This window comes from Schistocerca americana, chromosome 9 (genome assembly GCF_021461395.2).
Source record: "Schistocerca americana isolate TAMUIC-IGC-003095 chromosome 9, iqSchAmer2.1, whole genome shotgun sequence".
Taxonomy (NCBI): domain Eukaryota; kingdom Metazoa; phylum Arthropoda; class Insecta; order Orthoptera; family Acrididae; genus Schistocerca; species Schistocerca americana.
The window spans coordinates 37,674,642-37,695,499 of NC_060127.1; the positions used below are offsets into that span (position 1 = coordinate 37,674,642).

A 20,858-nucleotide genomic window follows, 5' to 3' on the forward strand; every position below is an offset into this window, starting at 1 on the left:
TTGATAACGTGCCATTGCAGCAGCAGTGACCGATCTAGAAACTACGCCCTACACTTGTTGTCTTATATAGGCGTTGCCGAATGCAGCGCCGTATTCTGCTTGTTTACATATCTCTATATTTGAATACACATGCCTATACCAGTTTTTGGCGCTTTATTGTATGTAGACATGAAGAGTAAAGATGTAGAATATTGATAACGATTGTTTTATTTAAAAAGCTTTAAGAATTGTCGCATAAAAAATTCGAAGCTTGCTTTTCAGCACTCCTTCGTATACGGGGTTCAGTTTGGGACTCTGCACAGGTCAGTCCATTTCATGGATGTTATTGTCCAGAAACCATTGTGTCACAGATGTTTCACTCTGACGGGCTGAATCGTCATGATGATTCTATCGCAGTCTCCGAACTGTTCCTCTACTGTAAGCATATCACAATGCTGTGAAATGTGTTCAAAAGCTTCCGCGTGTTACGTTGCCTTAATCATGAATTGACAGTGTCTTGAATGGAGGATATAAGATGAACATCAACAAAAGCAAAAGGAGTATAATGGAATGTAGTCGAATCACATCAGGTGATGTTGAGGGAGCTAGATTAGGAAATGAGACACTTAAAGTAGGTGACTTTTGCTATTTGATGTTCGTCAGAGTAGGGAGGATATAAAATGTAGACAGTCAATGGCAAGAAAAGCGTTCCTGAAGAAGAGGAATTTGTTACCATCGAGTATGTCTGTCAGGAAGTCCTTACTGAAAGTATTTGTATTGAGTGTATCCATGTATGCCATGTATGGAAGTGAAACATGGACGATTAGCACTTTAGACAAGAAGAGAATAAAAGCTTTTGTGATGTGGTGCTACAGAAGAATGCTGAAGATTAGATGGGTGGATCAGGTACCTAATGAGGCGGTACTGAATAGAATTGGCGAAAAGAGCGATTTGTAGTACAACTTGACTAAAAGAAGGGATCGGTTGGTAGGACACATTCTGATGTTTCAAGGGATCACCAGTTCAGCACTGGAGGGAAGCGTGGAGTGTTAAAATCGTAGGAGGAGACCAAGAGACGAGCACCGTAAGCAGATTCAGAAGGATGTAGGCTGCAGTAGGTACTGGGAGATGAAGGAGCTTGCACAGGAGAGCTGCATCAAACCAGTCTTTGGGCTGAATATCGCAACAACAATAAAGGGATCACACCGAAACAACGAAACACATTATCTAATCCATCCTTCACTGTTGGTACTCCATATGTTGACAAATAAGGTTCTCCAGATATTCACTAAACCCCGACCCTTCCATCGGATTGCCACAGGGTATGGTATGATTCATCATATCACGTGTTTCCAGCCAGTGGCGTCGCTCTTTGCCCCGTCTCAAGCGTCACTTACCACCGACGACAGAAATCTGTACGATATTGCAGTGCTGGTGTTATTCCAAATTACGATTCAAAGTTCCTTCGGACATGCATGCATGTCGAAGAAATGGCCACTGTGGTGACTACAGCCGTCATGAAATTCACGAAATACACTCCTGGAAATGGAAAAAAGAACACATTGACACCGGTGTGTCAGACCCACCATACTTGCTCCGGACACTGCGAGAGGGCTGTACAAGCAATGATCACACGCACGGCACAGCGGACACACCAGGAACCGCGGAGTTGGCCGTCGAATGGCGCTAGCTGCGCAGCATTTGTGCACCGCCGCCGTCAGTGTCAGCCAGTTTGCCGTGGCATACGGAGCTCCATCGCAGTCTTTAACACTGGTAGCATGCCGCGACAGCGTGGACGTGAACCGTATGTGCAGTTGACGGACTTTGAGCGAGGGCGTATAGTGGGCATGCGGGAGGCCGGGTGGACGTACCGCCGAATTGCTCAACACGTGGGGCGTGAGGTCTCCACAGTACATCGATGTTGTCGCCAGTGGTCGGCGGAAGGTGCACGTGCCCGTCGACCTGGGACCGGACCGCAGCGACGCACGGATGCACGCCAAGACCGTAGGATCCTACGCAGTGCCGTAGGGGACCGCACCGCCACTTTCCAGCAAATTAGGGACACTGTTGCTCCTGGGGTATCGGCGAGGACCATTCGCAACCGTCTCCATGAAGCTGGGCTACGGTCCCGCACTCCGTTAGGCCGTCTTTCGCTCACGCCCCAACATCGTGCAGCCCGCCTCCAGTGGTGTCGCGACAGGCGTGAATGGAGGGAGGAATGGAGACGTGTCGTCTTCAGCGATGAGAGTCGCTTCTGCCTTGGTGCCAATGATGGTCGTATGCGTGTTTGGCGCCGTGCAGGTGAGCGCCACAATCAGGACTGCATACGACCGAGGCACACAGGGCCAACACCCGGCATCATGGTGTGGGGAGCGATCTCCTACACTGGCCGTACACCACTGGTGATCGTCGAGGGGACACTGAATAGTGCACGGTACATCCAAACCGTCATCGAACCCATCGTTCTACCATTCCTAGACCGGCAAGGGAACTTGCTGTTCCAACAGGACAATGCACGTCCGCATCTATCCCGTGCCACCCAACGTGCTCTAGAAGGTGTAAGTCAACTACCCTGGTCAGCAAGATCTCCGGATCTGTCCCCCATTGAGCATGTTTGGGACTGGATGAAGCGTCGTCTCACGCGGTCTGCACGTCCAGCACGAACGCTGGTCCAACTGAGGCGCCAGGTGGAAATGGCATGGCAAGCCGTTCCACAGGACTACATCCAGCATCTCTACGATCGTCTCCATGGGAGAATAGCAGCCTGCATTGCTGCGAAAGGTGGATATACACTGTACTAGTGCCGACATTGTGCATGCTCTGTTGCCTGTGTCTATGTGCCTGTGGTTCTGTCAGTGTGATCATGTGATGTATCTGACCCCAGGAATGTGTCAATAAAGTTTCCCCTTCCTGGGACAACGAATTCACGGTGTTCTTATTTCAATTTCCAGGAGTGTATATTCGGAGTTGCGAATATGGATAACCATCAGCTTTATAACTGAATGACGACTACGACAATTTGTGCCGGACAGGGATTCGAAGCCGGATTTCCCGTTTATCACGCGCGGTCGCCTGACCATTTGGCTACCCCAGCACGACTCACGGTCAGACGCAAACTTTGTCGATAGCCATGTGTCTACAACCTGTACTCGTAAATGGATTATGTCCGTTCCCGTACTGGGGCGGCATTTTACGTGTAAGTAGCTTGCCCAGTGTCGGCAGATAAATACGATGTTGCAGTATATGTGTAATTCCGAATTACGATGTAAGGTTCCTGGCACTGTGGCGACTAGACCCGTTATGAAAGTCATGAAGTGTATTCGCAGTACCGGTGGTAGACACATAGTTGTCGACATATGAAAGTACGGGTGTGGCCAGCCCGCCCGGTTGGCCGGTGCCCGGCACGAATCCGCCCAGCGGATTTGTGTCGAGGTCCGGTGAGCCGGACAGTCTGTGGATGGTTTTTAGGAGGTTTTCCATCTGCCTCGGCAAATGCGGGCTGGTTCCCCTTATACAGCCTCAGCTACACTATGTCGGCGATTGCTGCGCAAACAAGTTCTCCACGTACGCGTACCATTACTCCACCATTCAAACATAGGGGTTACACTCGTCTGGCGTGAGACGTGCCCTGGGTGGGGCGGGTGGGAGGGGAGGGGGGGGAGGGTCCACCGCGGGCCGAACCGCACAATAACCCTGGGTTCGGTGTGGGGCGGCGGCGGAGTGGTGAAGTGGACTGCGGTAGTCGCCGTGGTGTTGTGGACCACTGCGGCTGCGGCGGGGACGGAGCCTCTGTCGTTTCTAGGCCGCCCACCTCATACATCGTAGCGCCTACTGAATCGGCATCCCACTTGAAGTCCAACCAACACGGGATGCTTGCAGCACGGGGTGTATATTTACCAGGAAAATCTACGTCGTCTGTGTAGTCAACACAAATATTGACCGGCCGCCACGGGACAACACACCGGGTATCCACCAACGGCCGCCATGGACCGCTACCCGTTCGCAAAGCCTGCAGAACCGCTTCACCAGAGACCGCAGCTAGCCCAGGAACTACTTTGATACACCAGGCACGTGATCGCAAATAGTTCCGGCAGATGCATCCGCCAAACGGGCTTTACAGGACAGCGCTCTGCCGCAAAGGACAGTTCGACGTACGGCTTGGAAGTATACACAGCTGCCACCCGGCAGCTGCGGCAAGACGCCTCTTCTAGCTAGCCGGTCTCTTGCAGATGGTATAAAGAATGTTCAAATGTGTGTGAAATCTTATGGGACTTAACTGCTAAGGTCATCAGTCCCGAAGCTTACACACTACTTAACCTAAATTATCCTAAGTACAAACACACACACCCATGCCCGAGGGAGGACTCGAACCTCCGCCGGGACCAGCCGCACAGTCCATGACTGCAGCGCCTTACCGCAGATGGTATAGTCGACGAACATCTTGACTGTTGATTATTTGTTATTGTATATTTGTGACGATCCGCAGTTGGGATCGAGTTTGTTGTTCTTTTGGAGACTGTATTATTGTTTCGTTTTGGTGAGTCCAATAAATTGTTTTCGGACTTGTATTTTCCGCATTTCTATTCTGCTAGCGGAGGTACTTCACAAATGATTTTATGTGCTCTGCGCAAAGTAAAAAGATTATGCAGCCTGATAGGTACCTGCAGAGTTGTAAAGCTACTGTAGGCTTCCCTAAACTATCGTAAGCAAGGTAGAGACGTATAGGGCGTTACCTCATAACGATCGCTTTCTTTACGTATGCCGTCAGTGTCTTACTAGATTGCCGTAAAAATCGAAAGCGGTAAACTGACTAGAAACTAAATGAGGATGTATAAAGGGCAGGAACATTTTTGTTCGACATAGTTATCCTTCCGTCTGCTAAAAAAAACAATCAGGATTCCAGTATTAATAGCAAAATATAAACGGTCACTGTTTAATTCAGAGTTTATCCGAAAATTGTTGATTTGAAGTGTGAGGCGAAGGGATGTTTTAGAAAAAAAAAAGGAAAAATGTGTCTCATAGCGCTGGAAAACGTAATTCTGTCAACACAATCGAAAAGCAAGAAAAGCAAAACAAAAATATATCAAACGTCACTTCAATGCTTTCGTCAAACTCACTATAAAACATGTTTCAGCTGCTGATAATCGACTTTCGCACTTATCAGTAATAACAGAAAACTCTTGCCTTTGATCATGATGAACGTTCTACTAAGTACAAAATAACAACAACAATTATATAAATTTCTTAATGTTTGTGCATGTAAACTGTGCTGACATCAAGAGTACTTGCGTTCGTTACATAAAAGCGCCGAAATTAAGCGGTCAACTAATTTTTGTTGCTTATAAAATACAATTTGTATTCTGTAAGGACATAAAAGACACAGTAGACTAACCCTAAATGATTTGCAGTTCTAATTATGTGAAAAAAAGAAAGGAAAGAAAAGGGGAGAGAGAGAGGGAGAGAGAGAGGGGGAGAGAGAGAGAGCGAGAGAGAGGGAGGGAGGGCGGGAGGGAGGGTGGAGAGAGAGAGAGAGAGAGAGAGAGAGAGAGAGAGAGAGAGAGAGGGAGGGAGGGACAGGGAGGAAGGAAGGGAAAGAAAGAAAGGAAAGAAAAGGGGAGAGAGAGGGAGGGAGGAGGGAGGGAAGGACAGGGAGGGAGGAAGGGAAAGAAAAAAAGGAAAAAAAGGGGAGAGAGAGGGAGGGAGGGAGGGAGGGAGGGAGGGAAAGAAGGAAAGGAAAGAAAAGGGGAGAGAGAGAGAGAGGGATGGAAGGAGGGAGGGAGGGAGGAAGGGAAAGAAAGAAAGGAAAGAAAAGGGGAGAGGGAGGGAGGGAGGGACAGAGGGTGGGAGGGACAGAGGGAGGGAGGGACAGGGAGGGAGGGAGGGAACGAGAGGGAGGGAAGGACAAGGAGGGAGGAAGGAAGGAAGGAAGGAAGGAAGGGAGAGAGAGACAGAGAGGGAGAGAGATAGGGAGAGGCAGAGAGGGGGGGAAAAAGGGGGTGAGAGGGGGAAGGTGGAGGGACATTCATTATGTTTCTTTCCCTAGCAATGCTACCAATACTGTTGGTAATCCTACCGTTTACTACCGAACGGTAGTTTTGGGTAGAATGCAACTCTAGTGACCTGTCGAAACTGCAGTTCATCGTTCCGCGATGTTACTGCTGGGAAGCTACGACAGTCGCACCAGTATTGAATCGATGTTTTAAGAGGGCCTTACCCAACACCGAGAAAGATCCGAACGCCAGCACGCTACTAGCATCCGAGAGGACAGACACACGACCTCTCAGCTTGATCATAGAGCGACAACACGTAAGTTGAGGTAAGAACTGTGCTTGGTTTCAACAAGACAGTTAACCACACGGATATCGCGACGGCGCCTGTAGCAGCTGGGTCTGTCAGCAAGCGACCACTGTGGTGGCTTCCCTTGACGCGACGGCAGACTGAAGCTCCAGGACACCAGTGGCCCCCTCCCCAACACTGGACGCTCGAGCGGCGCGGCGTCGTCTTTCCAGACTGTAGCGCCTAGAACCGCTCGGCCACCCCGACCGGCGGGTAGGATGTTTGTCAGCTGGTTGTGGACTGCACATTCCAATATATTGTCCCTGCCTTCTTGATATGCTTCAGTACAGAGGGTGTTTCCATGTTGTCATGGCGAGCATGTTCTCCGTATCTCCCACCCATCAAAGGCGTCTGGCCACGGCTTGCTGAGACTAGACCTTTCACTAGCCAAAGCGACTGATGGAGTCTGGCACTGAGTTGAAGCAGCATGGACTGATGTATCAGTATATGTGATCCAAGCTCAGTTCGACTCGATGCCCAGCAGTATTAAAGCCATTGTTCTCACCAGAGATGGCAGCTCTATGCACTATATTTAACCCCGTCTATACCGCCAAATCAGCTACAAAGTTGATCATATATTCTTCCTGGTATATAAACGGAAGCGCCAAAGAAATTGGTGTAGGAATTATTCAAATACAGAGATATGTAAAATGGCAGAATACGGCGCTGCGGTCGGAAACGCCTATATAAGACAAGTGTCTGGCGCAGTTGTTAGATTAGTTACTGCTGCTACAATGACAGGTTATAAATATTTAAGTGAACGTGGTGTTATAGTTCGCGTACGAGCGATGGGGCACAGCATCTCCGAGGTAGCGACGATGTGGGGATGCGCGCCGCGGTGGCCATGCGGTTCTAGGCGCTGTAGTCCGGAAGCGCGCGACTGATACGGTCGCAGGTTCGGGCATGGATGTGCGCAGGTTCGGGCATGGATGTGTGTGATGTCCTTAGGTTAGTTAGGTTTAAGTAGTTCTAAGTTCTAGGGGACTGATGACCTCAGATGTTAAATCCCATAGTGCTCAGAGCCATTTTGAAGTGGGGATTTTCCCGTGCGACCATTGCACGAGTGTACCGTGATCATCAGGAATCTGATGAAACATCTAAATTCCGACATCGCTGGGGCTGGAAAAAGTCCTGAGAGGAAGGCACCAACAACGACTGAAGAGGATCGGTCAACGTGACAGAAGTGCAACCCTTCCGCAAATTTCTGCAGATTTCATTTCTGGGCCATCAGTAGGTGTCAGTGTGCGAACCATTCAACGAAACATCATGGATATGGGCTTTCGGAGCCGAAGGCCCACTGGTATACCTTTTATGATTGCACGACACAAAGCTTTATGCCCCCTCTGGGCCCGTGAACGCCGACGTTGGACTGTTGATGACTGGAAACATGTTGGCTGTTCGGACGAGTCTCATTCCAAATTGTATCGAGCGGATGGATGTGTACACGTACTGAGACAACCGCATGAGTCCATGAACCCTACATGTCAACAGAGGACTGTTCAAGCTGATGGAGGCCTTGTAATGGTGTGGGGCGTGCGTAGTTGGAATGATATGGGACCCCCGATATGTGTGACATATACGTAAACATCCTGTCTGATCAACTGCATCCGTAAATGCCCATTGTGCATTCCAACGGATTTGGGCAATGCCAGCAGCATAGTGTGACACCCCGCACGTTCAGAAATGCTACAGAGTCGCTCTAGGAACAGGGGTCAATTGGAATAGCGACAATATTTGCTATAGCGATCACTTCAGCAATGATCTGCCGACTCAGTTGGTCAGAACCGAGATAGACTCTTCCTGTACGTCGTTCAGGGGCCTGAAGGTGGCGTAGTAAAACGCTGAAACTGGTACCCAAATTAAATAAGTGTGGAAACCAGACGGCTGAAAGGTGTTTGATTTCACATCCTCCATCCCGACATCGAATGAATCCAGAAGCGACGTGCCAGAGTTGTCACCTCTGTGTTTTGTCATTACGATAGTGATACGGAAATTTTCCGTGGGTATTAATGGGAGTGACGGGCGGGAAGGAGCGTCCGGTAAGCCGGCCAGTCTGTGGATGGTTTTTAGGCGGTTTTCCATCTGCCTCGGTGAGTGCGGGCTGATTCCCCTTATTCGCCTCAGCTACGCTATGTCGGCGATTGCTCCGCAAACAAGTTCTCCACGTACCCGTACACCACCATTAGTCAACCACGCAAACATAGGGGTTACACTCGTCTTGTGTGAGACGTTCCCTGGAGGGTCCACCGGGGGCCGAACCGCACAATAACCCTGAAAGTGTGGTTCGGTGTGGGGCGGTGGAGTGGTGAAGTGGACTGCGGTAGTCGTCGTGGGTTTGCGGACCACTGTGGCTGCGGCGGGGACGGAGCCTCTCCGTCGTTTCTAGGTCCCCGGTTAACATGACATAACATGTGAAGAAGACGATCTTTCCCCAATTTGCTAACTTCACCGAACTAGTATTGTTGCCAGACTGCAGTAGGGTTCAAAGCTCGTGAAAACACATAATGTCAATTTATTCCCTCCCTCAGTGTTGCGTTAGGCGAGGAAAACGAATTAGTAGCGGTGGGACAAATGAAATACGTCATGTAGTGAGGAATCTCTAAATCAGTTTCCCCAGAGTGCGTGGTACATAGACATCTTCCACCAGCCATGCATTACAGAGAATATAGATGTGGGTGAAGATCTTCTAATAGCTATACCTAAGTGGGGCCGAGACAAATTGAAGCCGAGGAATTCGCTCGCTTTTCCACAGCAGAGAGTACAGTACTTGCCTGCCTGTAAAGCGTAGCGTCAACACTGTGCAAAGTTCAGCGGATCAACAAACCCGCACTGTGTAAATGTCAGACATCGTGCCAGCATCAAATGTCAGGCGCCGGCTACACAACAACATTGCCACAAATGCCAGCCTCACTCAGCAGATACCGACAGGGACCCCACGAGAGGATCTGACATTTCTAGTTCGTCTATTCAGATTGGTTCAGCTCGTATGACACAATTTTCATCCTTGCAGTACAGTCTGAAATCACGTATTGAAGGTGTAATACAGTTCCAATTTCCTGATACTTTTCTCCAGCATGCTCGGCTCTCTGGCTCGAAATCGATATTTACTTAATACACTACTGGCCATTAAAATTGCTACACCACGTAGATGACGTCCTACAGACGCGAAATTTAACCGTCAGGTAGACGATGCTGCGATATGCAAATGATTAGCTTTTCAGAGCATTCACAAAAGGTTGGCGCCGGTGGCGACACCTACAACGTGCTGACACGAGGAAAGCTTCCAACCGATTTCTCATACACAAACAGCAGTTGACCGGCGTTGCCTGGTGAAACGTTGTTGTGACGCATCGTGTAAGATGGAGAAATGCGTACCATCACCTTTCCGTCTTTGATAAAGGTCGAATTGTATCCTATCGCGATTGCGGTTTATGGTTCAGAAAAATGGCTTCTGAGGTCATCAGTCACCTAGAACTTGGAACTACTTAAACCTAACTAACCTAAGGACATCACACACATCCATGCCCGAGGCAGGATTCGAACCTGCGACCGTAGCGGTCGAGCGGTCCCTGACTGTAGCGCCTAGAACCGCTCGGCCACTCCGGCCGGCGGTTTATCGTATCGCGAAATTACTGCTCGCGTTGGTCGAAATCCAATGACTGTTAGCAGAATATGGAATCGGTGGGTTCAGCAGGGTAATACGGAACGCCGTGCTGGATCCCAGCGGCCTTGTATCGCTAGCAGTCGAGATGACAGGCATCTTATCCGCTTGGCTGTAACGGGTTGTGCAGCCACGTGTCGATCCCTGAGTCAACAGATGGGGACATTTGCAACAACCACCTGGACGAACTGTCCGACGACGTTTGCAGCAGCAGGAACTGTCAGCTCGGAGACCATGGCTGCGGTTACCCCTGACGCTGCATCACAGACAGGAGCGCCTGCGATGGTGTACTCAACGACGAACCTGGGTGCACGAATGGCAAAACGTCATTTTTTCAGATGAATCCAGGTTCTGTTTACAGCATCATGATGGTCGCATCCGTGTTTGGCGACATCGCGGTGAACGCACGTTGGAAGCAAGCGTGTATTCGCCATCGCCATACTGGCGTATCACCCGCCGTGATGGGATTGGGTGCCATTGGTTAAACGTCTCGGTCACCTCTTGTTCGCATTGACGGCACTTTGAACAGTGGACGTTACATTTCAGATGTGTTACGACCCGTGGCTCTACTCTTCATTCGATCCCTGCGAAACCCTACCTTTCAGCAGGATAATGCACGGCCGCATGTTGCAGGTCCTGTACGGGCCTTTCTGGATACAGACAATGTTGTACTGCTGCCCTGGCCAGCACATTCTCCAGATCTCTCACCAGTTGAAAACGTTTGGTCAATGGTGGCCGAGCAACGGGCTCATCACAATACGCCAGTCACTACTCTTGATGAACTGTGGTATCGTGTTGAATCTGCATGGGCAGCTGTACCTGTACACGCCATCCAAGCTCTGTTTGACTCAATGCCCAGGCGTATCAAGGCCGTTATTACGGCCAGAGGTGGTTGTTCTGGGTACTGATTTCTCAGGATCTACGCACCCAAATTGCGTGAAAATGTAATCACATGTCAGTTCTAGTATATTTGTCCAATGAATACCCGTTTATCATCTGCATTTCTTCTTGGTGTAGCAATTGTAATGGCCAGTAGTGTATTACAGTTGAATTTCGATTGCAGTTGACGTGTGCGTAGTTCATACGTCACCCTAATTTACATAATGTCATTTTTAGATGTGCGACAATGATGATGAATTAAAACCATAAGAATACAACTTTTTGGTTTGTTTAATCCTAAACATGTTTCACCACAGTTGTGACAACATCTGTTGTTTTTTTTTATTTTATTGTTTTTCAAATAGTTACTGTGTCTGACAAAAAAGTGGAACTGCCGGAAGACATGGTCAGATATCAGTGTAACTTCGTGGACTCACACATCATCGGCGGTTATGTAAATGATTAGAACTGCGATTGTCTGTGAAAGCTAGAATGGCCACCAGTGTACAGTGGCGTTGCTCGTGATTAGTGTTTTTACCAGGAGCTGAGTGACACGGAAGGACACGGAGATGCCACGTATACGTGTGAGGAAGCATTATCAGCACCTGACTGAATTGGACCTCATTGTGGGTGCCTGGTTGATTGATTCGTCCAGTATTCTGGGGCATTTGTATGTGCCAGTGGTACGATGCTGGACTCCGTGGGAACATGTGACAGGGCGTACCCTTAGTCAACGTCTGATCACCACAAGGAAGGATCACCATATTGTACACCAAGCACGTCGTAACATCTTCGTATCTGCGCTGGCATCTGAGAAGAAGTAACGCTTTCTGTCCAGCGTGCTGTGTCATCATGCAACACTGTTCTGAGACTAGGAGCAGCTGGACCGGAGAATTACCGTCCCATGTGAAAGGTATCATTAACAGCACAACACGGGTAGCAGCTACACCACGAATAAGTACATCCGTGGCGTTGGGGAATTCTTATAAATTTCGTGTATGGAAGGTGGTTATTAACGGATCGACATGCACATTGGATGGCAGGCGCGGGCAATGTTGATATTTTGCAAACAATTCTACGAGGCTGGTTTATGACACCGCTCGCAGGCGGGAAGGCACGGCCCGGTGGGCACTGTATACAAGGGTGAAATGATCGGTGCAGCACAGGGCACTGACATTCTGTGAAGACCCCACACGTTGCAGTTACAACAGCACCTGCTTACGTGTGTGTAGGGGACGAAGCGGGCTGAGGAAAGCTGTCTTTGTATTAGCAGTCATCCAGTAATTACAAGATTTTGAAACATGTATTGGGCTCGAACATTATAAATTACCTCGAAGTGAATAGTCTGTTGATACAGAGTCGCCGGCCGCAGTGGCCGAGCGGTTCTAGGTGCTTCCGTCCGGAACCGCACTGCTGCTGCAGTCGCAGGTTCGAATCCTGCCTCAGGCATGGATGTGTGTGATGTCCTTAGGTTAGTTAGGTTTAAGTAGTTCTAAGTTTAGGGGACTGATGACCTCAGATGGTTCAAATGGCTCTGAGCACTATGGGCTCAATTGCTGTGGTCATCAGTCCCCTAGAACTTAGAACTATTTGAACCTAACCAACCTAAGGCCATCACACACATCCATGCCCGAGGTAGGATTCGAACCTGCGACCGTAGCGGTCGCGCGGTTCCAGACTGAAGCGCCTAGAGCCGCTCGGCCACCCCGGCGGGCACCTCAGATGTTAAGTCCCATAGTGCTTAGAGCCATCTGAACCATTTTTTGACACACAGTCAACACGGATTTAGAAAACATTGTTCTTTTGAAACACAACTAGCTCTTTACTCACACCATGTGTTGTGCTATCGACAAGGGATTTCAAGTTTATTGCGTATTTCTCGATTTCTGGAAGGCATTTGACACTGTACCACACAGGCAGCTTGTGGTGAAATTGCGTGCTTATGGAATATCGTCTCAGTGACTCGATTCGTGATTTCCTGTCAGAGAGGTCACAGTTCGTAGTTATTGACGGGAAAATACGGAGTAAAACAGAAATGAGTTCTGACGTTCCACAAGATTGTGTTACAGGCTCTTTGCTGTTCCTTATCCATATGAACGATTTGGGAGACAATATAAGCAGTCGTCTTAGGTTGTTTGCAGATGATGCTGTCGCTTAACAAATTACAAAACGATTTAGAAAAGACATCTGTACGCTGCGAAAATTGGCAATTGACCCTAAATCGTGAGGTGATCTACATGAGTGCTAAAAGGAATCCGTTAAACTTCGCTTACACGATAAATCAGACAAATCTAAAGGTCGTAAATTCTACTAAATACCTAGGAATTACAATTACGAACATCTTCAACTGAAAGGAATACATAGAAAATGTTGTGGGGAAGGCTAACCAAAGACTGCATTTTATTGGCGGGACACTTAGCAAGTGTAACAGACCTACTAATGAGACTGCCTACACCATGTTTGTCCATCCTCTTTTAGAATACTGTCGCACGGTGGGGGGTCCTTATCAAATAGGGTTGATGGAGTACATCGAGAAAGTTCAAAGAACAGCAGCACGTTTTGTATTATCGCGAAATAGGGGAGAGAGTGTCACTGAAATGATACAGTATTTGGAGTAGACATCTTTAAAAAAAAAAAAAAAAGTTTTTCATTGCGACTGAATCTTCCCAAGAAATTTCAGTCACCAATTTTGTCCTCCGAATGCGAAAATATTTTGTTGACACCGACCTACATAGGGAGAAACGATCATCATAATGAAGTAAGGGAAATCAGAGATCGCACGGGAAGATACAGTTGCTCGTCTTTTCCGCGGGCTGTACGAGATTGGAATAATAGTGAATTATTGTGAAGGTGGTTCGATGAACCCTCTGCCAGGCGCTTCAATGTGGTTTGCAGAGTGTCCATGTAGATTTAGATGTATTACAGAGTACTCCACTTGTCCCCTCCAGAGGAACTACGCCAGAGGCGAGGAGAAAAGACGTATCAATAAGCGAGGCTAGAGCTCAAATGAGGCACTCGTGCTGCCATTTTCTCCGCGTCTAGAACCGGACAGAATGACGATTGTTTAAGGTACAGGCCTTCTAGTGACGGATATCAGCGGACAACCAGCCCGCTGAAGCTACCTACAAAACCTCCACTGCACGGACGCGTCATTGGTGTGACGAAGCTCGTTGCACCTAGGAGCTGCACCTGCGCGAGGAGCGAGAGGGCTGCTGGCCTCTGCGCTCCGGGTGACATCGTCCGGCGGACTGGGAGGTGCTGTCCGTAGGGGCGACGTCGGGGCGCGAACTCGCGGCCTCGCGGGTGGAGAGCTGTCTGCGGTCACTGAAGGATCTGTCCTGGGCGGATAGTCGGATCTACTGAGGCTCACTACAACGACGGAGGTCGTCTGTTTCCCTTCGGCGCTCTGCGTGGGGTCTACGAGTCGCGGTTGAGGGAGCAGTCAGTTGTGTTACGGGCTATCGGACGGACCAACACACGCGGTAGCTACAGGGGATAGGCGAAATAATGTGAATAGTGGTAAAAATAGGATGGTTGTGTCTGACGGTCAACAACGCGTGTAAGGAACCAGTCGCGCTGGACTGTACGTGTTCAGTACGGATTAGGGATCAGTACTGTTTACGATTAATGCACATTTTGTGTTTGGATTCAGAGGTCGAGTTTGAAGTGCAATGAAAGACCTAGCAGAGTTCCAAATAGGGCAGATTGTGGCCGTCCGATTAGCTGGAACATCAGTAACCAAGACCGCCAACTTACTGCATGTTTCAAGAGCAATTGTTTCAACAGTCATGACAGCCTGCATAAAACATGGAAAGACATGATCGTGTGAACGTAATAGTGGGCGCAAATCAAAACTAAACGACAGAGATCGTCGTGCGCTAACAGTAATTGTGCCAAAACTACACAAAAAATGGTTCAAATAGCTCTGAGCACTATGGGACTTAGCTTCTGAGGTCATCAGTCCCCTAGGACTTATAACTACTTAAACCTAACTAACCAAAGGACATCACACACATCCATCCCCGGTCGCGCGGTTCCAGACTGTAGCGCCTAGAACCGCTCGGCCAGCCCGGCCGCCCAAACAACACAAAACTACGACGGCTAAAGTGACCGCAGAGCTCAATAGTCATCTTCGAGATCCCGTATCTATCGACACTGTCCCCCGAGAACTGCATAAAGGGAATATTCATGGACGAGATTAGAATTAGGAAAACAGTCTTAATCGCCTTTATTTACTTATTTAGTGCCGACCGGTTTCTGCCTATCGCAGGAGGCATCTTCAGGGCGAACATACCACTGGTCGACTGCTGGTGGCGTCACGACTACCAAGGTGTGACAGAAGAGATGTCCACCCCCTCGTACTGTTGCAGATTTATGGACAGCCCTGCAGGATTCATGGTGTCAATTCCCTCCAGCCACGTCGTGTTGCGTCACTTTTGCGTCCTCTCGGGAGCCCTTCACGATCTCAGGCAGGTCTCCCAGTTTCTTTGGAGGATAAGGAGGGAGAGCGTTCGAGGTTACTTTTTGGGTTCGTACTCCAAATTGCTCAGTTTTTTTACTCTTGAAGTTTTTACCGCCGTGTATGTGGTTCCTCTTAGTGTCCCGCGTGTGCCTGAATCTTCTCTGAGAAGCCTTACCAGCCGGCCGCAGTCCTCCAGACTGCTCACAGGCCGACCATTCACACGAAGGCGAGCCGGCCTGCGGGGCTTCGGACGTCACTCCGTGCAGATGAGTCACGCCACACGTGTGGCAGCTTAAAAACAACACAATTACAGCGCCAGGGGGCCCCCGAACCCACAATCCAATTACCCTTGTCTGCCCGTCTCACTCCAACGACCGGCCAGTCCGGCTAGAACAACACCCTGCCTCGAGAAGGGCTCTGGCGTGTCCCACAGACCGCTTTTGTTTCCGACCCATCAGTCTTTTACTTTGCTAGATGCGTGTCCCGCCACGCCAACTTCTTTTTTTTATTTTCTTTTTCTTACACAACAGATGACAAAGATTGGGTCTAGGCACCAACTGTCAACAGTAAAGTGGAAAGAGTGTGCAGCAACAGCTTGCATAATTGTAATCCACGAAATACACTAATAGAAGCGCAATACAACAAAAACAACTAAAATCATTCATGAAATCAAGTCTTCTGGTCCAGACTGTGTACCGATTAGGTTCCTTTCACAGTATGCTGATGCAATAGCTCAATACTTAACAATCATACAACCGTTCGCTCGACGGAAGAGCCGTGCCAAAATACTGGAAAGTTGCACACGTCACACCAATAATCAAGAAAGGTAGTAGGAGTTTTTTTTTTTTTTTTGTCATCAGTCTAATGACTGGTTTGATGCTGCCTGCCACGAATTCCTTTCCTGTGCTAACCTCTTCATCTCAGAGTAGCACTTGCAACCTACGTCCTCAATTATTTGCTTGACGAATTCCAATCTCTGTCTTCCTCTACAGTTTTTGCCCTCTACAGCTCCCTCTAGTACCATGGAAGTCATTCCCTCATGTCTTAGCAGATGTCCTATCGTTCTGTCCCTTCTCCTTGTCAGTGTTTTCCACATATTCCTTTCCTCTCCGATTCTGCGTAGAACCTCCTCATTCCTTACCTTATCAGTCCACCTAATTTTCAACATTCGTCTACAGCACCACATCTCAAATGCTTCGATTCTCTACTGTTCCGGTTTTCCCACAGTCCATGTTTCACTACCATACAATGCTGTACTCCAGACGTACATCCTCAGAAATTTCTTCCTCAAATTAAGGCCGGTATTTGATATTAGTAGACTTCTCTTGGCCAGAAATGGCTTTTTTGCCATAGCGAGTGTGCTTTTGATGTCCTTCTTGCTCTGTCCGTCATTGGTTATTTTACTGCCTAGGTAGCAGAATTCCTTAACTTCATTGACTTCGTGACCATCAATCCTGATGTTAAGTTTCTCGCTGTTCTCATTTCTACTACTTCTCATTACCTTCGTCTTTCTCCGATTTACACTCAAACCATACTGTGTACTCATTAGACTTTTCATTCCGTTCAGCAGATCATTTAATTCTTCTTCACTTTCACTCAGGATAGCAATGTCATCAGCGAATCGTATCATTGATATCCTTTCACCTTGTATTTTAATTCCACTCCTGAACCTTTCTTTTATTTCCATCATTGCTTCCTCGATGTACAGATTGAATAGTAGGGGCGAAAGGCTACAGCCTTGTCTTACACCCTTCTTAATACGAGCACTTCGTTCTTGATCGTCCACTCTTATTATTCCCTCTTGGTTGTTGTACATATTGTATATGACCCGTCTCTCCCTATAGCTTACCCCTACTTTTTTTCAGAATCTCGAACAGCTTGCACCATTTTATATTGTCGAACGCTTTTTCCAGGTCGACAAATCCTATGAAAATGTCTTGATTTTCCTTTAGCCTTGCTTCCATTATTAGCCGTAACGTTAGAATTGCCTCTCTCCTCCCTTTACTTTTCCTAAAGCCAAACTGATCGTCACCTAGCGCATTCTCAATTTTTTTTTAGGAGTAATCCACTAAATTACAGGCCCATATTATTAACGTCCATATGCAGCAGGATTTTGGAACATATATGTTCGAACATTATGAATTAAAACTTCCTGGCAGATTAAAACTGTGTGCCCGACCGAGACTCGAACTCGGTGCCTTTGCCTTTCGGGGGCAAGTGCTCTACCATCTGAGCTACCGAAGCACGACACACGCCCGCTCTTCACAGCTTTACTTCTGCCAGTATCTCGTCTCCTACCTTCCTAACTTTACAGAAGCTCTCCTGCGAACTTCGCCTTGAAGACAATGGTCTATTGACACACAGTCAATATGGGTTTAGAAAACATCGTTCCTGTGATACAAAACTAGACTTTATTCGCACGAAGAGTCCTGTCCACAAGGGAGTTCAAAATGATTCCGTATTTCTAGACTTACAGGAAGCTTTTGACACTGTACCACACAAGCGGCTTGTAGTGAAATTGTGTGCCTATGGAATATCGTCTTAGTTATGTGACTGGATTCGTGATTTCCTGTCAGAGAGGTCACAGTTCGTAGTAACTGACGGAAAGTCATCGAGTAAAAGAGAAGTGATTTCTGGCGTTCCCCAAGGAAATGTTATAGGCTTTTTGCGGTTCCTTATCTATATAGACGATTTAGGAGACAATCTGAGCAGCCGTCTTAGGTTGTTTGCAGATGACGCTGTCGTTTATCGACTAGCGAAGTAATCAGAAGATCAAAACAAATTGCAAAACGATTTCGAGAAGATACATGTATAATGCGAAGAATGGAAAGCAATCCTAAATAACGAAAGTGTGAAGTCATCAGTGCTAAAAGAAATCTGTTAAACTTCGGTTACACGAAAAATCAGTCAAATCTAAATACCTAGGAATTGCAATTATGAATAACGTAAACTGGAAGGAACAGATGGAAAATGTTGTGAGGAAGGCTAACCAAAGACTGCATTTTATTGGCGGGACACTTAGAAGATGCAACAAATCGACTAAATAGACTGCCTGCACTACGCTTTTAGAATAGTGCTGCGCAGTGTGGGATCCTTACCAGATAGGATTGACGGAGTACATCGACAACGTTCAAAGAAGAGCAGCACGTTGTGTATTATCGCGAAATAGGGGAAAGAGTGTCACTAAAATGGTACCGGATTTGGGATGGTCATCATTAAAACAAAGGCGTTTTCGCTGCGGAGGAATCTTCTCACGATATTCAAATCACCAACTTTCTCCCCCGAATGCGAAAATATTTTGTTGACACCGACCTACATAGGGCGGAACGATCACCACGATAAAATAAGGGAGATCAGAGCTCGTGTTCATTCTTTCCACGAACTATACGAGATTGTAATAATAGAGAATTGTGATGGAGGCTCGATGAACCCTCTGCCAGGCACCTAAATGTGATTTGCATAGTATGCATGTACAGGGTGTTTCAAAAATGACCGGTATATTTGAAAGGGCAATAAAAACTAAACGAGCAGCGATAGAAATACACCGTTTGTTGCAATATGCTTGGGACAACAGTACATTTTCAGGCAGACAAACTTTGGAAATTACAGTAGTTACAATTTTCAACAACAGATGGCGCTGCGGTCTGGGAAACTCTATAGTACGATATTTTCCACATATCCACCATGCGTAGCAATAATATGGCTTAGTCTCTGAATGAAATTACCCGAAACCTTTGAAAACGTGTCTGGCGGAATGGCTTCACATGCAGATGAGATGTACTGCTTCAGCTGTTCAATTGTTTCTGGATTCTGGTGGTACACCTGGTCTTTCAAGTGTCCCCACAGAAAGAAGTCACAGGGGTTCATGTCTGGCGAATAGGGAGGCCAATCCACGCCGCCTCCTGTATGTTTCGGATAGCCCAAAGCAATCACACGATCGTCGAAATATTCATTCAGGAAATTAAAGACGTCGGCCGTGCGATGTGGCCCGGCACCATCTTGCATAAACCACGAGGTGTTCGCAGTGTCGTCTAAGGCAGTTTGTACCGCCACAAATTCACGAAGAATGTCCAGATAGCGTGATGCAGTAATTGTTTCGGATCTGAAAAATGAGCCAATGATTCCTTTGGAAGAAATGGCAGCCCAGACCAGTACTTTTTGAGGATGCAGGGACGATGGGACTGCAACATGGGGCTTTTCGGTTCCCCATATGCGCCAGTTCTGTTTATTGACGAAGCCGTCCAGGTAAAAATAAGCTTCGTCAGTAAACCAAATGCTGCCCACATGCATATCGCCGTCATGAATCCTGTGCGCTATATCGTTAGCGAATGTCTCTCGTGCAGCAATGGTAGCGGCGCTGAGGGGTTGCCGCGATTGAATTTTGTATGGATACAGGTGTAAACTCTGGCGCATGAGACGATACGTGGACGTTGGCGTCATTTGGACCGCAGCTGCAACACGGCGAACGGAAACCCGAGGCCGCTGTTGGATCACCTGCTGCACTAGCTGCGCGTTGCCCTCTGTGGTTGCCGTACGCGGTCACCCTGCCTTTCCAGCACTTTCATCTGTCACGTTCCCAGTCCGTTGAAATTTTTCAAACAGATCCTTTATTGTATCGCTTTTCGGTCCTTTGGTTACATTAAACCTCCGTTGAAAACTTCGTCTTGTTGCAACAACACTGTGTTCTAGGCGGTGGAATTCCAACACCAGAAAAATCCTCTGTTCTAAGGAATAAACCATGTTGTCTACAGCACACTTGCACTTTGTGAACAGCACACGCTTACAGCAGAAAGACGACGTACAGAATGGCGCACCCACAGACTGCGTTGTCTTTTATATCTTTCACATCACTTGCAGCGCCATCTGTTGTTGAAAATTGTAACTACTGTAATTTCGAAAGTTTGTCCGCCTGAAAATGTACTGTTGTACCAAGCATATTGCAACAAACGGTGTATTTCAATCGCTGCTCGTTTAGTTTTTATTGCCGTTTCAAATATACCGGTCATTTTTGAAACACCCTGTAGATGTAGATGAAGAAAACAAGTCGTGCTGTCAAGCCATAAAGCACACCACCGCACAGAACCCTGTTCAGCGGAAGCTTAAATTAATGGAGCCTAGAAAATGAATAACGAGACTTACTGAAGCTGAGCTCTCAGACCAGCATTAGACGCTACTTGCCTTCTTTGAGGTTTTATTCACGTTACTAATGCCATCAATGTAATTATCCTCTCTGGAGCTGAAAGGTAGCATTCTCGCTTTTCACAAGGTGGACCCCGGTTCAGTTACTATTGACAGCACCTATTTAAACTGACACACTCACTGAGTTGGCTTCGGATGATGAAAGATGCTGGCTTCAGGTGCGATAAGCTAACCGAATCTATTATTCATTTGTAACATCACCGTCATAATGAAATTTTGTTACATTTGTAGGGGGGTTCACTCTTCGTAGCGAACACTAACGTAAGTGAAAGTCCGCGATGAGAGAAACAAAAACGTTCCACTAAACACCACCAGTGCACAAAAAACCGCGTGTCGGGCTCC

General features: G+C 47.7%; 1 protein-coding gene across 2 annotated transcripts in view; it reads left to right on the top strand.

Annotated features, from left to right (window-relative positions):
- Positions 1–20,858, top strand: part of LOC124551045 (putative protein TPRXL) — a 567,200-nt gene that overhangs the window by 161,163 nt on the left and 385,179 nt on the right. The window lies entirely within an intron of this gene.